At 37.2% G+C, this 18460-nt stretch overlaps 1 protein-coding gene across 2 annotated transcripts in view; it reads left to right on the top strand.

The window, feature by feature from the left end:
- Nucleotides 1–18460, top strand: part of UNC13C (unc-13 homolog C) — a 547141-nt gene that overhangs the window by 169041 nt on the left and 359640 nt on the right. The window lies entirely within an intron of this gene.

An 18460-nucleotide genomic window follows, 5' to 3' on the forward strand; every position in this document is an offset into this window, starting at 1 on the left:
CCAAGGTCTCAATTAAAGAGGCCTAGGAATGAAGGCACCAGAGCCAGGAATGAAAATACGTGAAAGAACATGTCCAGCCAGGTGGGTCTGTGCAGTCTGTGACTGCACCTCCCTCCAGAGCTACGCACCAGATCTGGTCGAGGAGGGCAGCTGATTTACCTCGATGAGGCCCTGCCATGTAGAGCCTTCATAATTGCTTATGGTCAAGCCTGAGAAATCACACATAGATTTCTAACCAGAAGCCAAGCTCCTGACTTGCAACCATGATCTGGCATACATACCCTTCACCTTTCTGTGCACACTCCTCAGAGTATGTTGTGAGGTGCAGCAACACAGGGAGACGGTATAATGCGGTATCCCCAAAATTGGGTCACCAGTGAGGAGACAAGTAATTAAATCAGTTGAAATTACAGCTGTGCTTCTGAGAATTTATGACTGGTGTAGGATTAAACTATGCATATCTAAGGATACACTTCTCTAGCAGAACTATTAAGTTCTTACTTTGATGAATTATGGTATAATTTAATTTTAGATCAAGAATTTACTATCATCTAAGGTAACAAAATATAAAGTCAAGGATACTGAAGTAGTAATGCATAACAAATTGGATTTGTAGTAAATGATCAATTTTTAAGAGTACCATTATTCCTGATGTTATACTCTTTACAAAATTTTTAAATATCACCTTTCTAAAAATATTTATAGATGGTGATTTTTCTGTTTTTTTTGTTTTGTTCTGTTTTTTGTCTTGGTCCTGTAATAGTATCTCTCCTTCTCTTTGCACTATTCATTTACCACCTACTTGCCCTGCCTAAATCAGTCTTCATAAGGTCCCTATCCCTCATCCTCTAATCACCTTAAATGCTCATTTACATGAATAGAAGTTAGTTTCATAGGAGCAAAAAAGAGTTTTTTCATTGGAAAAAATTATTCTGAACTCAGCTTTATCTTCTTTGAACAGTTCAGTGCAGCCTAGCATTCTTTTTTTCCACCCCAAGTATTTTTTTTTTTAAATTCTAGTTAATTAACATAGATGGTAAAATTGGTTTTAGGTGTAGAATTTAGTGATTTATCACTTTCGTATACCACCCAGTGCTCATCACAACAGGTGCCCTCCTTAATGCCCATCACCCATTTAGCCCATTCCCTGCCCACCCCCCTCCATCAGCAGTCCTAACAGAAAATGGTTAACAAATGAGAATATTGCCTCTGTTTAGACATTTAAATGGTTGACAGCTATTAAAGTATGGGCCATGAATCAATGCCCACAATATTTAAGGACTCTTATCACTTTGCTGCTTCTTCCTAAGGTAAAGCGGATCATCCTCACAGTTGGGCAGAAATGAGCAAGTGAAGGAAGTGACTGTCAGATACGATTCTGTCTAGATCAGACAATAAATTGTGTTAAAGGTATTTGTGGCACTTTTCAGCAAGTGTAATGTAAAAATGGGAACTTCATGGCGCTTCTAAGAGATGAAGTGAATATAAGGAGTCAACTCTTAGTGTGGTCAAACGATCACAATCTGGAAAATTACAACAAAGTGAAACTGCAAGGCAGGGGCTGTTGGCTTATGAAATTGCTCTGGCAAGAACACTATGAATGTCAGAAGTCTAGAATGTGGTGACCTCCAGTTATGTTTATAACTCCCAATATATAAAGCATTGTGCTGGGGTCGTTAAAATACAACCCACTTCCAGTGGGAAATAAAATTAAGGTCTCTGAAGTAGCAAGAATAACACGGGCCTTCAATGAAAGTTTTGACTAAAATTCTGCATTGCACAATCTCAGAGGAAGCATTCTCATACAATGCAGTGAGCCAATTTATGATAGCAGTGACACCTTGGGGGTGGTGATGATGGTGATGGTGATGATGAAGTATGAGAGAAGATGAAGGGCAGGAGTGGAGCAGGAAAGGGAAAAGGATTAGGGGAAGAAGAGAGGGGAAGAAATTATGGAAACAGAAATATGCTCCACTGGAATTCTATAATTGACCAAATATTTGAGGGAATGGTACCCCATTAAATTAATTGTCTAGATAACTGAGGTGCCCATTAAAGATACTTAAGTAATATTTTATTACAATAATTTTGATTAAGTTTCTTTCTACAAAGTAATACATACATTTCTGCCTTCTTAAAACATTCAGAACATATTTGTCTTTTCTTGAAATGGCTCAGGTCGTTATAATGAGTATCAATCCCTGATGTGGTCGTAAGGAAGATTGGCTTTGAAACAAGACTCTCTGGGTTTAAACTCAGCTCTGTAATTGTTAGTGGTATGCTTTTGAAGCAGATACTTAACATCCCTGTATTTCAGTATGCTGACTTCTAAAATGATAATAGGAGTTGCATCTCACAGATTTATTGTATGGATTAAATGAGTTAATGTGTGGAAAGCAGCTGCTTTGAATTCTAGTAGGGATGACAGATAATAATAAACACAACTAAACTATATAATGTATAAGATGGTCGTAAGAACTATGAAAATAGAAAAAAGTAGAGCAGGATGAAGGAGATTGGGAGTTCTGAAGTTGGGGTGAGGTTTGGGGGGAGAGTAGGGGCAGTATGTAGGTTGCAGTCTGCATCAGTGCAGTAGAGTGGTAAGGTTAAGTAAGTCTCATTGAGAAGAGGATATTTAAAAAATTATATATGATGGTTCTAAACTATACTATTTTTGAAATCTGGTGTATATTTTTTCAAAGAAAAAGTAAAATCACTTCTTGATTCTTGTGTATTATTTTTGTCTCCAATATATTTATGCTTACTGGTGTTTGTCTACACAGTCAACCCAAAATGAAGCAAGAACTCTTTGTGTGATTCAAGGTCTCTAAGAGAGAAGGAGATTCTTTATGCAAGGTAAATCCATGATTGATTAGGCAAGTCCCTGGACCTTGAACACCTTGCCCTTGTCTTCCTCATGGCTCAGGGCTCCCATGCTGAAAGCAAGTGTCCCTGGGATGCTGGACACTCGTCTTCAACCTTTGTCCTCAGCCCCTCTGCCTTGTCTCATTCCATTCTGAATGTTAGATGTATGGAGAAATAAGTGCCTGGGAAGGAATGGCTTCAGGGTTGAATTGGAGGTATAGTGGGGCAAATATCCCAGAAACAACTGGGAGCCCCAATTCTGTGCTTCAATTATAAACTCTCCTAAATGCTCCAGAGAGAGTGTGTGTAGAGTCTGGCACATGTTAATATGTTTGTTTTATTAAAAGTAGGTATAAGACATAGTGTTTCCTAACTACTTGACTAATATTTGAAACAATCTCCTGCTATTCAGTAGCTGTATTTATTTTGAATAAATTAACTTCTCTAAACCACTATTTCCTCTTCTATAAAATAGAGTAATTTCTACTTGACAAGTTATTGTATTATAAAGAATGCTTATAGTCTAGTGTACTACCTGACATATAGTTGATATTCAACAAATTGATGAAATATTTAATATCGTTTATTTTATTAAGCAAGAAAAACGAAACTATTTCTTTTTCATCTAGCAGGATAAGTGTTAATTTTTCATATCGGTGATTTGTTGAAAGTCATTTATATCTTGGTTCTTTAAATTAGTTTTGTCACTAATTAGATGATTAATGCTCTTATCTAACAATATCATGAATAAGGATTGTGTGGCATAAAATACTTATTTTTTTATAATGAAATGCAATGCTGTATCATAAATTTCTTCATGATGAGAAATTCAAACATTTATGGGACAAATCTTTTCCTTTTTAAACTACTTGATATAGCCTTATATATTTTGGCTATATGCAGTTCAGTGCTTTATAATTACACGTGTTCATACATCATCACATATCTCAGCAAGTTTATATGTATCTTCAAGGCCAAGAATAAACTTATTATATGTCCTCCATTTTAGAAACTGTGAAGTGTCTAATATTTTACCCTACTTACTAGCTGACAAGATGGCCTACCACATTTTCATAGATGCTGGCAGAAGACTTGAGACCACACTAGGTCAGAGACAGGATGCTGTTACTCAAGATACAGCAGGTGGTATGAGCTTTATGTCTGCATCCGTTCCCATTGTCTGTTAGGCCCCAGGTGGACAATGTAAAGGTGGACCTGGGAAGATGCAAGGTACACAGTGGATTTGCATCAGTTTTTGAGCTCAGGAAACCCCAATCTCTAAAAAGCAAACCAGCTCAAATTTTGCCCCAGAGGGAGACATTATATTTACTTTACTGGCCAGCACATGGATCTGTCCTTTATTCCAGAGGAGGACACTATCTCTGTGTGTACTCTTTGTACGTCTGTGAAGAGTTAGTCTAGAACAAAAGTTAGTGCCTCCACTCACAAGGTGTACAGAAAAGCAAGAGACCCATGAAGAATTGTCTTTCAACGCTGCATGGCGGTTAGTAGTCTAGATATATATTAGGAGCTCAGTAAATGTTAAAGTGAATTAATTTGGCTAGACAATCATGAAGCCATTGCTGTAAATTACATGACTATTTATGTGTATTCTATACTGACTTCCTGTTCAGTTGAGTTTCTGAGGAAGATATTAAGAACTGAATCATTTGTACAAAGATGATAAAAATACTAAGGGTCCATATCAACCAAATATAGAGATGAATGGGAACAGAGGAGTTCAGGTAGTGAAGTGACAAATTATAGGAGTTTCTTACTGGGAATATTAGCAAGAGTTGTGATTAGTGATATATTAGTAAATGTCTTACAACTGGCTCTCCATTAAAAATAACAACAAAAGGGCGCCTGGGTGGCTCAGTTGGTTAAGCAACTGCCTTCGGCTCAGGTCATGATCCCCGAGTCCTGGGATCGAGTCCCACATCGGGCTCCCCCTTCTCTGTGGGGAGCCTGCTTCTCCCTCTGCCTGCCACCCCCCCCCCGCTTGTGCTCATTCTCTCTCTCTGTCAAATAAATAAATAAAATCTTTTAAAAAAATAAATAAAATTAAAATAAAAATAACAAAAAACCCCAGAACTAATTTGTAGTGTTTGCCTATTTTCCTGGTCTAAGTTACTCTCTCATGGCCAATTTCAAGCTATGAATGTGACATCTCTGAATATGGAATTCAGGAAAGATGTGCACAATCTGCTCTCCAGAATCATGAGACTATCTATGGTGCACCACTACTTACATTGGACAAAATGGAAGTAATAGTACCAAACACCCGTTTCCCCAATTTCCACTGTTTGTATTAGTTTTCTCTCTACTACTTAGTAGAGAGAGAGGGTAAAAAGTGTAATGATAGTGAGACTTCTTGGGATATGCCATATTTGACATAACTAGTCTTAGATGCTTTTACTAGAGAAAATAAAAGGGAATGAGTTTGCATGACAACTGCCTAGCCTTGAAGCAAGCAGGACTCAGGTCCGGATGCAGCCTTAGCTCCCATCCCCTATAACACTGTTATGAACAGTGGCAAAATTCTGTTCTTCCCTCATACATTATCCCCAGGTTATAAGTTAAGAGCCAGTTGATTACTTCTCACTGGCTTAGTCTTATGACCCATTTATTTTATATGGGGTCCTAAATGTCATTGGCTTAAATGCTTTAGCTTGCATAGGGAGCCAAAATGACCAACTTAGGATAACAGGAACTAATATATTCTGTGACTAGCACTTGGTAACTCGTAGAAGGTTGCTACCTTTGTTCTGTTATATAGCTTGCATTTTATAAACAAACTTGACATGTATTCTCTTTTCCTCATTTCCCATGATGAAATAATCACAATAAGGTGTAAGTAGCTAAGCTATCACTGTGCCAAAGAGCAGAGGAGAGCTCCACATGGTGGACAAATGCCTGGCAGGCGTGCACCCAAAGGAAAAATTCAGGTAGATCTTTGTATCATTTTTGTATTAATGACCATATCAGAAACATGCCCGTTTTCAAGTAACTATACTTATACACCAATGGCCAGAAGATTCTTGCCCAAATCCAGACAATCATGCAGTTATCAAAAGCCAAGTCTAATATCACCATGCATTGAGAAACTGCTGATTATCCACATAAGGTGCTCCTCATAGCAGTCGAACAGAATATGCAAGGTCTTTCCTCTTTCTGCTTCCCAATCAGCACAGTCAAATCCCCAAAATCTGCCTAGTTTGGTTCCTTCCCCCTCCCTTCCATTCTAATTAGATTTATGTTTGTTTGTTTTAAATACTGTGTTTAAAAAAAATGTTTCTAGAAAACTGGTTTGACGGTCTGCTAGCAGAGTTGATTACACATAAAGCTAAACATAGATGGATTTGTCTTTTTTTTTATTAGGTTAATCACCATCCGTTACATCATTAGTTTTTGATGTAGTGTTCCATGATTCTTTGTTTGCGTATAACACCCAGTGCTCCATGCAGTATGTGCCCTCTTTAATACCCATCACCAGGCTAACCCATCCCCCCAACCCCCTCCCCTCTAGAACCCTCAGTTTGTTTGTCTAAACAACTGTAATTACCTTTTGGTTGGGTGTGTGTGTTTTTCAAGCTCCATTTCAATGCCAGTAACTGTACCTGAAATTGCAAGGCATGTTCATTAGGAACAAACAATACTTATTCTCTGTTTAACCCCTGATTGCATTGAGTCGGCAAAATGTTCCTATGTTAAGAACAGTAAGAACAACATTTTGTATTACACAAATGATGAATTGATTTGTTCTTCAATTTTCAGAGACGCATACCTGTTAGAATGATCATCTTTGTTCCAAATCCTAAGGCAGATGAAAAATCTAGAACAATTTTAAAATTCCTAATTACTCAAAATTCTAATTGTGTATGTTTATTTGCCTTTGCAAGGAGTGCCTAAAAAATAACTGAAAGGAGTTCTTCCAATCATTAATTTTCCTTTTATTTACTAAGGAATATGTTTACCAATACTAATAAATGTCAAGTCCTACACTAAATACTGGAGATTAAAAATAAATTGTATATAGTTCCTACTTTGAGGATTCCATAATGTAGGGGAAAGTCAGATAGATGGGCAAGTAATTATAATGTGCATTATAAATAAAATAAATTGAGTGTGTTGGTAGCATGGTCAAATTGGTCCTAGGCTATTCAATAAAGTTATTTAAGATCAGGAAGTTGAGTTAAAAACTTTGTAAGCTTCTGATCACTTGTACAACCCTGGGCAGTCACTCCTCTGTGTATCCTCATGGGTTGCAGAGAAATGATTTGCAGCAGATGGACAGATAAGAGAAGCCACTTCTTAACTTGCCCAGCATAACTGGTAGTTGTGCTTAAAATTTTCAGAGGTATGAAAATGTTCTCTAGTTCAATGGTATCAGAAGTCTGCCTGTCATAGGACTTGAGTTCATCCATCCAGGGAATCAGAGCACAGACAGGATTGCTGAGTGAAAGAAGTAATGGACTAGGAATCAGTGGTCAGAGAAACATTTCCTTAAAAAAATATAATTGCTATTACAATATTATATTCTATCCCTGCTTGTTTGACTCAGTTGGAATCCCTTCAACACTTACCCCCTTAGTTGGCGATTCATCAAAACAGTACCTGGTACATATTTATTGTTTTTCTAATATTAGATTTTAATTCTACTTTAAAAATTCCACAAATTCCTGAAAATAACAGGACAACCATGGGATAACATACAACCAGGGCTTGACTCAGTTGTTCTGTGACTGGGGTACTTCCCAGGATGCACATAGCATGAGTTTTCTTCTTTCTCCTTCATTCTTTATCCTTTGAGGTGAGTGGGGTTTCAAGGCGTTTCTTGGTACTGCCTATCAAAGCTTGACCCCTGGGTTGAATGTGTCTTTATTCTCAGCTAAAGTCTGGGTCATGCTTTGTGTTTCTGTTAGCATTGTAGAGGGAAACGGTAAAAAAAAAAAAAAATACACAGAAAATATTGTCTAATAATAAGAGGGGCCTGGGCTATGAGGGGCAAACACCAAATAACATTAGTCTCTGCCATCAAGGACTACTATTTTCATTAGTGATAGGAGAAGGATTGTGAAACAGTTCACAGGATTAACTATGCAGCCTATGTATAAAGAACAGTATAATTAAAAGGAATCTAAGATTTCAGCTTTGATAAATGTTAACTTCTTTGCTATTGGATATTTGATTCTATGTAATGGCATTTAAGTAAAACATATTAAGCTGGTCTTTCATTAACTTATGAATGACTAGCTTAGAAACTATATATAAATGGATGCAGAGAATTTCCAGAGAGAGATTACTAAGAAAATTAGCTTCAAAACAAGGAGCATTAATACACATGATGTCATATTTGCAACAGCTTTCAGCCACAGAAGCATGGTTTAGGAGTTTAAAAACTAACACTCTAAATTGAGACCCTTTGTAGCATGAATTTTAATTAAATGGAAAATTTTATCCAACAATAATGGGTGCTGAACTATGAGAAAGTTTGGGGCTGAATTTTTTATTTTCTGTCCTGTAGCCTGTCATAACGTATGAGGTTAATTTAGCTGCAGACAATGTTATGGAAGAAGAAAGGTTTTTGTTACAGGGAATTGCAAGCCCCAGGAAAGGCTATATTGTCCACTTGATAAACAATCTGTTAAGGAAATGAGCCCTAGAAGGTACACACTGTAATTCAGTTGTTAGAAGTTAGTCCCCAACACCTGACATTGTTCCCTCAATCCTAACATTGAGAAAACCTTCAGGGGAATGTTTTAAGGGCTGCGTTTTACATTTTCACTTCTGCAACTCATTGTAATAAAACCTAGGACCATTTGGTTGTTTTTGCTATGAAAAAAATATTTTTGATCACTGGAAGTACAAAATGTCACACCAGGATAGTAAATCCTTCACATCCCCTTTATCTCTTTAAAAAGTTAAAAATGGCATTAGCTTAAAAAAATAATGTAAAGTTAAATAATGAGGTAGTCAGCACTTCTGAAACCTTGTTTCAAAGGAACAAGGGTTTGAAAGAAAGAGCCTGCTTAAAGTGTTAAAAAGCATTATGGAGCATTAAGAGGTCAAATGCCTAGGAAAGGAGAAAGTAATTTAGTGGAATAAAAAGGCTGTCCTTGATAATGTGGCCATTTGCACTTTAAAATATAATAGTGGTTTGAATTGGGAATTCTACCAGAGTTCATAAAGCGGAATGAAGGGGTTGAAAAAGAAAACGGTGAAACCACTTCAGTCAAGACCCTGGTTAAGGAGCCCATTAAAGAACCTAGGGTTACTTAAACAATCTTTTTAGACCATCTGTCTCCTTTACCCGTCCTCTAATCCATCATGAGCAGCACTGCCAGACTGGTCTTCTTCCAGCATCCTTTGGTCAAGTTAGTCTCATGGGCATGAACTACAGGAAGGTGGAAGCAGCAGTTTGTTCAAGATGAATGGAAGACGGGAAAGAATGGAGATGGGGAGATTGGTCATCACAAAGTCCATGAGAAGAATTCCCAGCCTAACAATCAGACTTATGACCAAATTGTGGTGATCCAAATCTAAAGGAAGGTACAATTGAGAAGAGGATGTGAGGATGACAGGAGAGAAATAGAGATGAGAAAGAAGATGCACAAATCTTGATGCCTCTTGGATATTAGAAGCAGAGAAGGAAGGATTGCAGTGATGATCTGGAGCCCCGAGTATTTCTGGCTTGCTGCCAGTCAGCTGGGTATCTCATACAAGCATTTACAGTCTTTGCAGCTCAGTTTCGATATCCTTAAAATACAAGAATGTGGGAACATGTCATTTCTTAGGTCGCTTGAATCTTACATCTTGGATTAGCTGTTATTTAGGATTTTAAACCTCTGCGACTGGCCAAATGATAGTATTAAAAACAGTGAAATCAGAAAGAGACATGAAAAAAATATTTGCAGAGAAAATAATTGTTCCTATAATGGATGTCTAGGCTTAAAAATGCTGACAGGTTTGTGGAAATACTCGAGAACATTTAAAAACGATTTATTGATACCCACTGTGTTCCAGGCACTCAGTAGAATAAACATGCCTCTTGCCTACTTCAGTGGAATCACTTTGTGTACAAATTTACTGCCTGAATTAGAGAAAGAGCAAAAGAGGGAAAGCAAGCCAGTGAAAGAAAAAGCGCTTAAAAATGACAGGCAATTCAACATGCCAGTTCACTGTTTTATTAATACATGCCAGAGAGGGCGAGAGATGGAAGATATGAATATTCTGTACCCTGTTTAAGTCTCATTTTCCCCTTCTCAGATGTTAACAGTATTGTCCCAGGGTACAAAATTGTATATATTTGTCATACAACCATGTCCTCTAAACTCAAGCCAGTTATTTCCTCTCTTGCTCAACCAAAGAATTCGTGATCACTCCAAGGCAAGAGGAAATATGGCTGCAGTGGTTTTATGGAGAGAGAGCATGTGGGGGTGTCTAACATAGTTTCTGCCAAAGAGTCCATCAAGGGTAGTTTGGAGGACTCTATGTGATTTCCAATAAAGACAAACATTCTACTTTATGACCACAGTTAAGAGAATCCAGGAGATAAGAGAATATGGAGGAGTCTGGAATAATTAGTACTGAGGAGGAGCTTTATGCTTTGAGTTTTATTTCCATTTTGAGACAAGGCTTATAAAGTTGAGAAGGTAAAAGCAGTGTTTTTCAAAGATTAGAATTAACAGGAAAAAAATGAACTTGGTTGGGGCATCTGTGAGACCCTTGTCTGACAGGAAGCTAAATAGCTGGGGCCAGGATTGTAGATAAGCGTGAAACAAGGAATAATCTCAGCCAACATGCATCATCATCAGAGCTGAGGTGCTAAGCAGAACGAGATTGGCAGAGGCAAGAAGTCTAGACCAAAAACTGAGTCCAAAGAGAAAGTTAATAGAGCTCAGAGTACAGCGTAGAGTATAATCACAACTTTGGCTTTCTGCCCTTCTTTTTCTTTAATTCTTCAAGTAGATAGCTACCTATAATTTCCTGTCTACAGAAACTGCTACAAATCTATTCTTTAGTTTGGAGGAATATAAATAGCCCCAGGGCAGCAGTGAGGCAGGATATATTTGATCAACTTCAATAATGTCCCTGCCTACACAAGTCTATAATAAATTAATTACTACCAATAATATATCACCTACCTAAATATATTATCTCAGTTCTCCCCAAAATGCTACAGGGACAGTCAGTATTCCATTTTCCATATAAGATAACTGAGATCATAAAGGTTAAGAAGTATTTACTGGTCTAGTAACAAGGCTCTTCTTCCGGTGACAAAGCCCTTGCCTGCTAACTCACTTCAGTGTGAGGTCATTGACTTTCTCCCTGGTCCTCAGGCTTTGGTCTTGCTCTTTCCAGGTACTGTTTCAAAGATAAGAATCTTCATTTTTTATTTTATTTATTTTTTATTTTTTTATTTTTTTTTAAGATTTTATTTATTTGACAGAGAGACAGCAAGAGAGGAACACAGGCAGGGGGAGAGGGAGAGGGAGAAGCAGGCTTCCCGCCGAGCAGGGAGCCCGATGCGGGGCTCGATCCCAGGACCCTGGGACCATGACCTGAGCCGAAGGCAGACGCTTAACGACTGAGCCACTCAGCCACACACACAAAATAGAATATCATCTAGGCCTAAAAAAGAATGAAATCTCACCATTTGCAACAACATGGGTGGAGCTAGAGAGGACAATAAGTGAAATCAGCCAGTCAAAGAAAGATACCATATGATCTAACAGGTGGAATTTAAGAAACTAAACAAACAGAGAAAAAATAAAAGGGGCGGGGGGGAGACAAGCCAAAAACAACCGGAGTCCTAGTTAGAGAGAACAAACTGTGGTTACCAGAGAGGAGGTGGGTGGGGGGGATGGGTGAAATAGGTGAAGGTAATTAAGAGTGCATTTATCATAATAAGCACTGAATAATGTATGGAATTCGAATTACTGTATTGTACACCTGAAACTAATATAACACTGTACGTTAACTACACTGGAATTAAAATTTTAAATAAAAGCATTTCTGGGCGCCTGGGTCGCTCAGTTGGTTAAGCCACTGCCTTCGGCTCAGGTCATGATCCTGGAGTCCCGGGATCGAGTCCCGCATCGGGCTCCCTGCTCGGCGGGGGGTCTGCTTCTCCCTCTGACCCTCCCCCTTCTCGTGCTCTCTCTCTCTATCTCATTCTCTCTCTCAAATAAGTAAATAAAATCTTTAAAAAAAAAAAATTTCTGCTACAGTTCAACTAAAAAGCATGCTATCCTCTGTTAGTAACAAATATTTGCTTTGACTGCACACAGCTGCTGATAAGCCCATCTAAGGCCTGGAGTCATGATTTCCCCTCCCCTCCTCTGCTCATTACCCAGCTCCTCCCACTGTGAATCCCTGAGGGTGAGCTCATAGAGAAGTGCAGCTAATTGAGATGGGGAGGAGGTACCTTAAAAGTTACATTCAAATTTTATTTAAGAGAGGTAAGTGTGAGCCTGTGCCACCAAGGAGGCCAGGACCAGTAGAGGAAATAATGGAGAAAACAGACAAGGGAGGGAATAGTGTGAGGTCTCTGGGGGTCTACAGAGGCATCCGGGAGAGCTGGAACAAGAACGTAGAGGGAGAACTCAGAGGAGAGGAGACGGGAGGGGCGGTCGTATCTTGCTGGGATGGAAAGGGATTTGTCCTCTACCTTGGAAGCAATAAGGGATGTTGCATATGAAAAAAATATCTTTAGATTTGTATTCTGGAAAAGAACTGTTGGCAATTAAAAAAAAAAAAAAATGAGCGGGCCAAAAAGAAAATCTAAGAGATGAGCTAAAATAGTAAGGCCTGGAATATAGCACTATCTGTGTGGGGGTTCAGGAGGGAGATGCCAAAAGTACTATATTTTATCAATTCTACAACATACATTTTTATGCATTATAAAATATCAAGATGCATCCAATCGATGGAATCTTAAAAACATTGGTAACCAAGCAGCAATTACAAGAGTTTCATTGTCTGTACATTTATAAACTTAGCTAAAAGTGTCCTGGGAAAGTGTTGTAATTTTGTTGTTATTGCTGATGGTATGGGCTGGATAATTGCATTTTCTTAATGTTTTAGTCCAGAGAAAAATTAGGATGATTTGAGGAAGAATAAGAGACCTATCTCCTTTGAAGCTGTCGGTGAGATTGAGAGCCTACCAACATCAGTATCTGCAGCAGAGCTGCCCACTTCTTGGAATAAAAGGAACAATAATGAAGTGCAATTTTATAAAATGCTACATTACCATTGCTCTTGATGGCTTAAAAGACCATAATTTGGACAAAGACCAAGACATTGACAATTCTGTGTTGAAGAGTAATTCTAAAAAGCTGGACTCTGAATGAGAAACTTAAGGAATAACAATTTATTTTGTTTACATTTTTATTTTCATGTATTGAAAAATGATTGAAAGTATGACACATCTATGCCATAGATGAAGTCAGTTTAAGAGGGGGTCCTTTGAATAAATACACAATTTAAATTCTACTTGCTAAGAAGGCACAGTGTCAGAGATTAATTTGATTTTCCCCCTAACACATAAATATATAATGCTATATCTTATGACAGATGGTGTGTTGATTGTGATGAAATATAGAATAAAAAAATCTTTAGGAATTGGTGATTAATTGGATGTGGGGAGTGAATTATCCAATTACGCAGACACAAATAACTCAGTGTTGACAATAATAAAAAGGTGAAAAAAGAATATTCTGAATAACGTATCCTAATAAGGTGCAGGTGAATAATTAAAGTTTATAATGTTCATCAGGAAAATTGTTAAAATGTATGTAAAATATATGACATTAAGCAAAACCAAAATAAATTACTGTATGTTTACCATTAAGTAACTAAATAAATACAAAGAAATGTTTTTTAAAAGTCTGAAAGAAGACAGCTGTATTACAGGAGAGGGACTTAGAATGATTCATTATTAATCTTTTACATTGCCTTAGTGTTCCATAATGCTAAAAAAGATTAATTACATAGCCCTGCTCAATAATTGTCTTGGAAACACAGAAATAAACAAACACTGTGATCTAGTTTTTTTAGGCTTATAGTCTTCAATTAATTTAACAACTCCTTTGCATATAAACAGAGTCTACTAATTTTCTGATTTCTAATGGATATTAGGTAGTCTATGAATATTGCCAATTAACCATCAACCGCCCACGTATGGAAACAGCATATCTTTATCCCTTAATCAGAAAGTACTACCTTTGGAAAATCTGTTTGATAGTTTCTACATGATACTCTTGGTGCCTTCTCAGAGTTCTTTTGCAATCAATATATATTCAGTATATTATCAGATAATTATTAATATATATTAAAATCAGCTCTTACTCCTACCTTAGACATCAGATTGTTTAACAATTACAGAATATATATCCTTTAGATAATGTGTATTGTGTTCTGTAACAAGATGGTTAACTGAATCTGAGTCAAAGTATACAGCAATATACTCTCATATCTCCAATTTTATTAAACTCAGTAAACTCCTTTTAATTATGCAAAGAACTAAGAAATAAAACTATGAAAAATATGAACTATGTAATATAAAACAAATAATGAATTAGAAGACATCACAATTTATGAAATTTTATCTTTTGTCATTTTAAAAATTTTATCGTTTATTTTTATTTTTTTAAAGATTTTATTTATTTATTTGACAGAGGGAGACACAGCGAGAGCAGGAACACAAGCAGGGTGAGTGGGAGAGGGAGAAGCAGGCTTCCTGCTGAGCAGGGAGCCCAATGTGGGCTTGATCCCAGGACCCTGGGATCATGACCTGAGCCGAAGGCAGACGCTTAACTGACTGAGCCACCCAGGCGCCCCTATTTATTTATTTTAAATAGGCTCCATGCCCAGCATGGAGCCAAACATGGGACTTGAACTCACAGCCCTGAGATCAAGAGTCAGATGCTTAACTGACTGAGCCACTGAGGCACCCCCATTGTGTCAATTTTATGTGATGATTGACTTTCCAGATATTTCCATAGATCTGATGTTTTCATCCCATTTGTAATGCCTACAACATAGAAGATTCATTTTTCTTAGGGAGAACTCTTAAATAGTTGAAGAGGGGCTGTTTGGGGAGGATTGGGACTATTTTATACAGTGATACAGCATTTCTGATATGAAGATAATACTGTCTTGGAATACAGTGAAAGCATTTCCAAATAATGGTAACAACTCTAGACCAACTGGAATAGATATTTTATATCTTCCAAAAAAAGGAAAAATGTATGTATGTGTGCATGTGTGTATATATATGTATAAGGAACATGGGGTTTCGGAGTTTCTTGTCTGCTATTGCCTGTCTTGATGACTCTCCCTGAGCTCTTCATCATTGAGCCTAGCTAGTTTCTTCTAGATTTTAACTGATCTCCCTGAACTTGATCTTGCCTAGAAAGTCAATGATTTATTTATATATTGATACTTCTGGTCTTCACCATTTTTAATTTTTTTTTTAAGATTTTATTTATTTATTTGAGAGAGAGAAAGTGAGTGAGAAGAGAGAGCATGAGAATGGGGAGGGTCAGAGGGAGAAGCATACTTCCTCCCGAGCAGGGAGCCCGACGCGGGAATCGATCCCAGGACCCGGGGACCATGACCTGAGCTGAAGGCAGTGGCTTAACCAACTGAGCCACCCAGGCGCCCCTTCACCATTTTTAATTTAATCTCTCCCAGATGTCTCTTGGTTAGGAACACTTTCAATAAATATTACAAAAATTTTTTACATCTGTTATAGACCTTTATAGTATTTACCAAGTGCTTCTCCACTCTTGAGGTAAGGCCATTAGGGAAACCTTTCTTTTCTAAGACTCAGATTTGCAATAAAAGTTTTGCTATTACTTGCTGAATAAGCAAATGAAAGCACATGTTTATACGTAGTAATAATGGAAAGCTAAAACTATAAGGAAACACAATGTGATTTTTAAGGCTGTAAAACCTTAAAAGCATTTTTAAGGCTGTAAAGATTAAGCGAACATTTTTATTGCATTGCAGTTTTACAAATGACAAAATATGGGTTTGATGAAATTAATGACAAACTCGGGACAGATAAATTTTGGATCCATGTCTTCTAACTTGGGCTCATTATTCTATAATGCTCAGGTTTGGCCTGGGTCCTTGGCCTTCTCTGTTCTGATGAGACAAGCAAAGGAATAAAGTGTAAGACCCAAGAAAATGTGTGTGTAACTGATTCCTGAATTTGTGTGTATATGCTCAAAATTTTAGGTGTTCTTTTTTTTTTTTTTAAAGATTTTATTTATTTATTTGAGAGAGAGAGAATGAGAGAGACAGAGAGCACATGAGAGAGGGGAGGGTCAGAGGGAGAAGCAGACTCCCTGCCGAGCAGGGAGCCCGATGCGGGACTCGATCCAGGGACTCCAGGATCATGACCTGAGCCGAAGGCAGTCGCTTAACCAACTGAGCCACCCAGGTGCCCAATTTTAGGTGTTCTTAAGAATTTGAATTAAGTTCTGTCCGAAGGAAAACAAAGAAGTCATTAGTGAGAGAAAGAAAACACACCACCCATCTATATGTTACATTTTGTAGTTTATAAATCGCTTTATCAACCATTATAACAATTGGATGTGTTTCTTTAGTTATTAAAGTCACATTATTTAGCAGTCAGAACATTTCAAAACACTTGAAGGCAGCTAGTTAGTATGACTGCCATGTAATGTGGTGGAGAGACATTTATTACACTTTATGTCATTAAGTCTCTTCACAAGGGGTAGAAAATAAAAACCACTTGGAATCAGAGCCTTATATTGAAGCAAATGTAACTCAAAAGATCCTTCTAGAAACCCACTTCCATAACCCTTTTCCCATGAATGTAATGTTTGGGATGTGGCAGAGTCAAGCATGAACTGGTAGGGAGAACGGAAGAATATGGAGAGAGAATAGGAGGGAAGCAAGAAGTTACACTGTTGGAGTAGTTGGTTCACATTCTGAAGATGGGTGTTGAAAAGAAGAGTTCTTTGCCCCTTTCCCCTACTTGATGTTGCCATTTCTTGCAGTTCATAAGAGAGTACTGCTAATGATTGTTTTTTGTGATCTCAATCTTGGTATTTGTCATTGTGACTACCACAGTCATTGGCCTAGAGAATGTCAGTTGGCATTATTCTGGGCAATGATGGAAACTGTATGAACTCTTGTAGAGTCAGTGGTGGACAGGATCTCAAGTGTCATCTGCCCCACACATATTGCCACCCATATATCTTCCCTCCTGTTGTTTCTCCTTCTGCTGTTCTTTCTTTCATCTGTCTTGATTTCTGCCCCACTGTCACTCTTTTCCTGTGTTCTATGATCTAACCTAAAGATAACTTTTTGTTGAAATTCATAAACTTAAGTATGATTCGTTCAACATTGACATCCTTCTTACTCATGTGCCATGGTTTTAATATTTCACATTTATTACTGGATTTGATCTTTACTTTCAAACATACAAGTTATAACATTACTATTTATTATCATTCTATCCTTATTAATATTTTACTTCTATTATTTCACATGAGTTATATGATAATGAATTCAAAATCATCGAGCTAGTGATTGATGCAACTAGAAGTATTAGAGTTAAGACCATGGCTACTAAGAAAAATTCAATAATGCAAAACTCTCCCTTTATTAAACGAAGCAGCAGGAGCAAAGGGGCCATCTCTGCGTCAGAGAAAAACTGGACTGTGAGATGCTGATAACATATTTTCGGCTGTTGTGGCCTGTTCCAGTAGCCGAGGTGCCTACCTAATACCCCGACCTTTCAATTGTGTGTTCCTGGTGAAAAAAGTTGACTTTAAGCTAGAGTTAAGCAGGAGTTCTGTAGGTCAAGTGAGCATAGGCAAAGCTGTCATCAGTGACTTGAACACATTTTTGGTTGTATAAAATTACTAGCTTAGATGCAGCAAAAATCAAATTCAATGTATTAAACTCATTTTAATAAAAATGAATATATTTTAAGATTATTTTAAATTGCAAAACTGGCAATGCTTAGTAGAAAAACATTGACTATTACCAAATTTATAACGTAGCGAGAATCTTCCCTTTTTCTTCCACCCAGTATCACTCGGCAAACGTAACTCTAGTTATCAATTTAATGAATATCTTTCTAGATATTTTCTGTACATGTATAAACACAAAAACATGGTATAATATTAAACTTACTAATATGCAAACTTGCTTTTTTCACTTAACATACTGTATTTTTCATTTATACACATATATATTTAACTCATTCACCTTATTATGTCCTTCTCATTGATTAATATAATTCATTCAATAAATACTTAGGTTACCCAACTTTTATTGCTATTATAAAAAGAAATGTCACAGTGAATATTCTTGTACAACAAATTAATTTAATCTCTTGTTGGCATTTTTCCATGGGATAAATTCAGGTAAGTGAAAATTCTGGTATAAGGGTTATCACAAATATTTTACATGCAGCTATGGCTCTTTGAGATACCGCTTTGGGGTTTAATCTGTGAAGATGTAACACATTAAAAAAGAATGATAGTTTTACAAATACAGGTAATTGTTTTACCATTGAGGACCAAACTTACACCTTACACTGACCATG

This window comes from Neomonachus schauinslandi, chromosome 9 (genome assembly GCF_002201575.2).
Source record: "Neomonachus schauinslandi chromosome 9, ASM220157v2, whole genome shotgun sequence".
Taxonomy (NCBI): domain Eukaryota; kingdom Metazoa; phylum Chordata; class Mammalia; order Carnivora; family Phocidae; genus Neomonachus; species Neomonachus schauinslandi.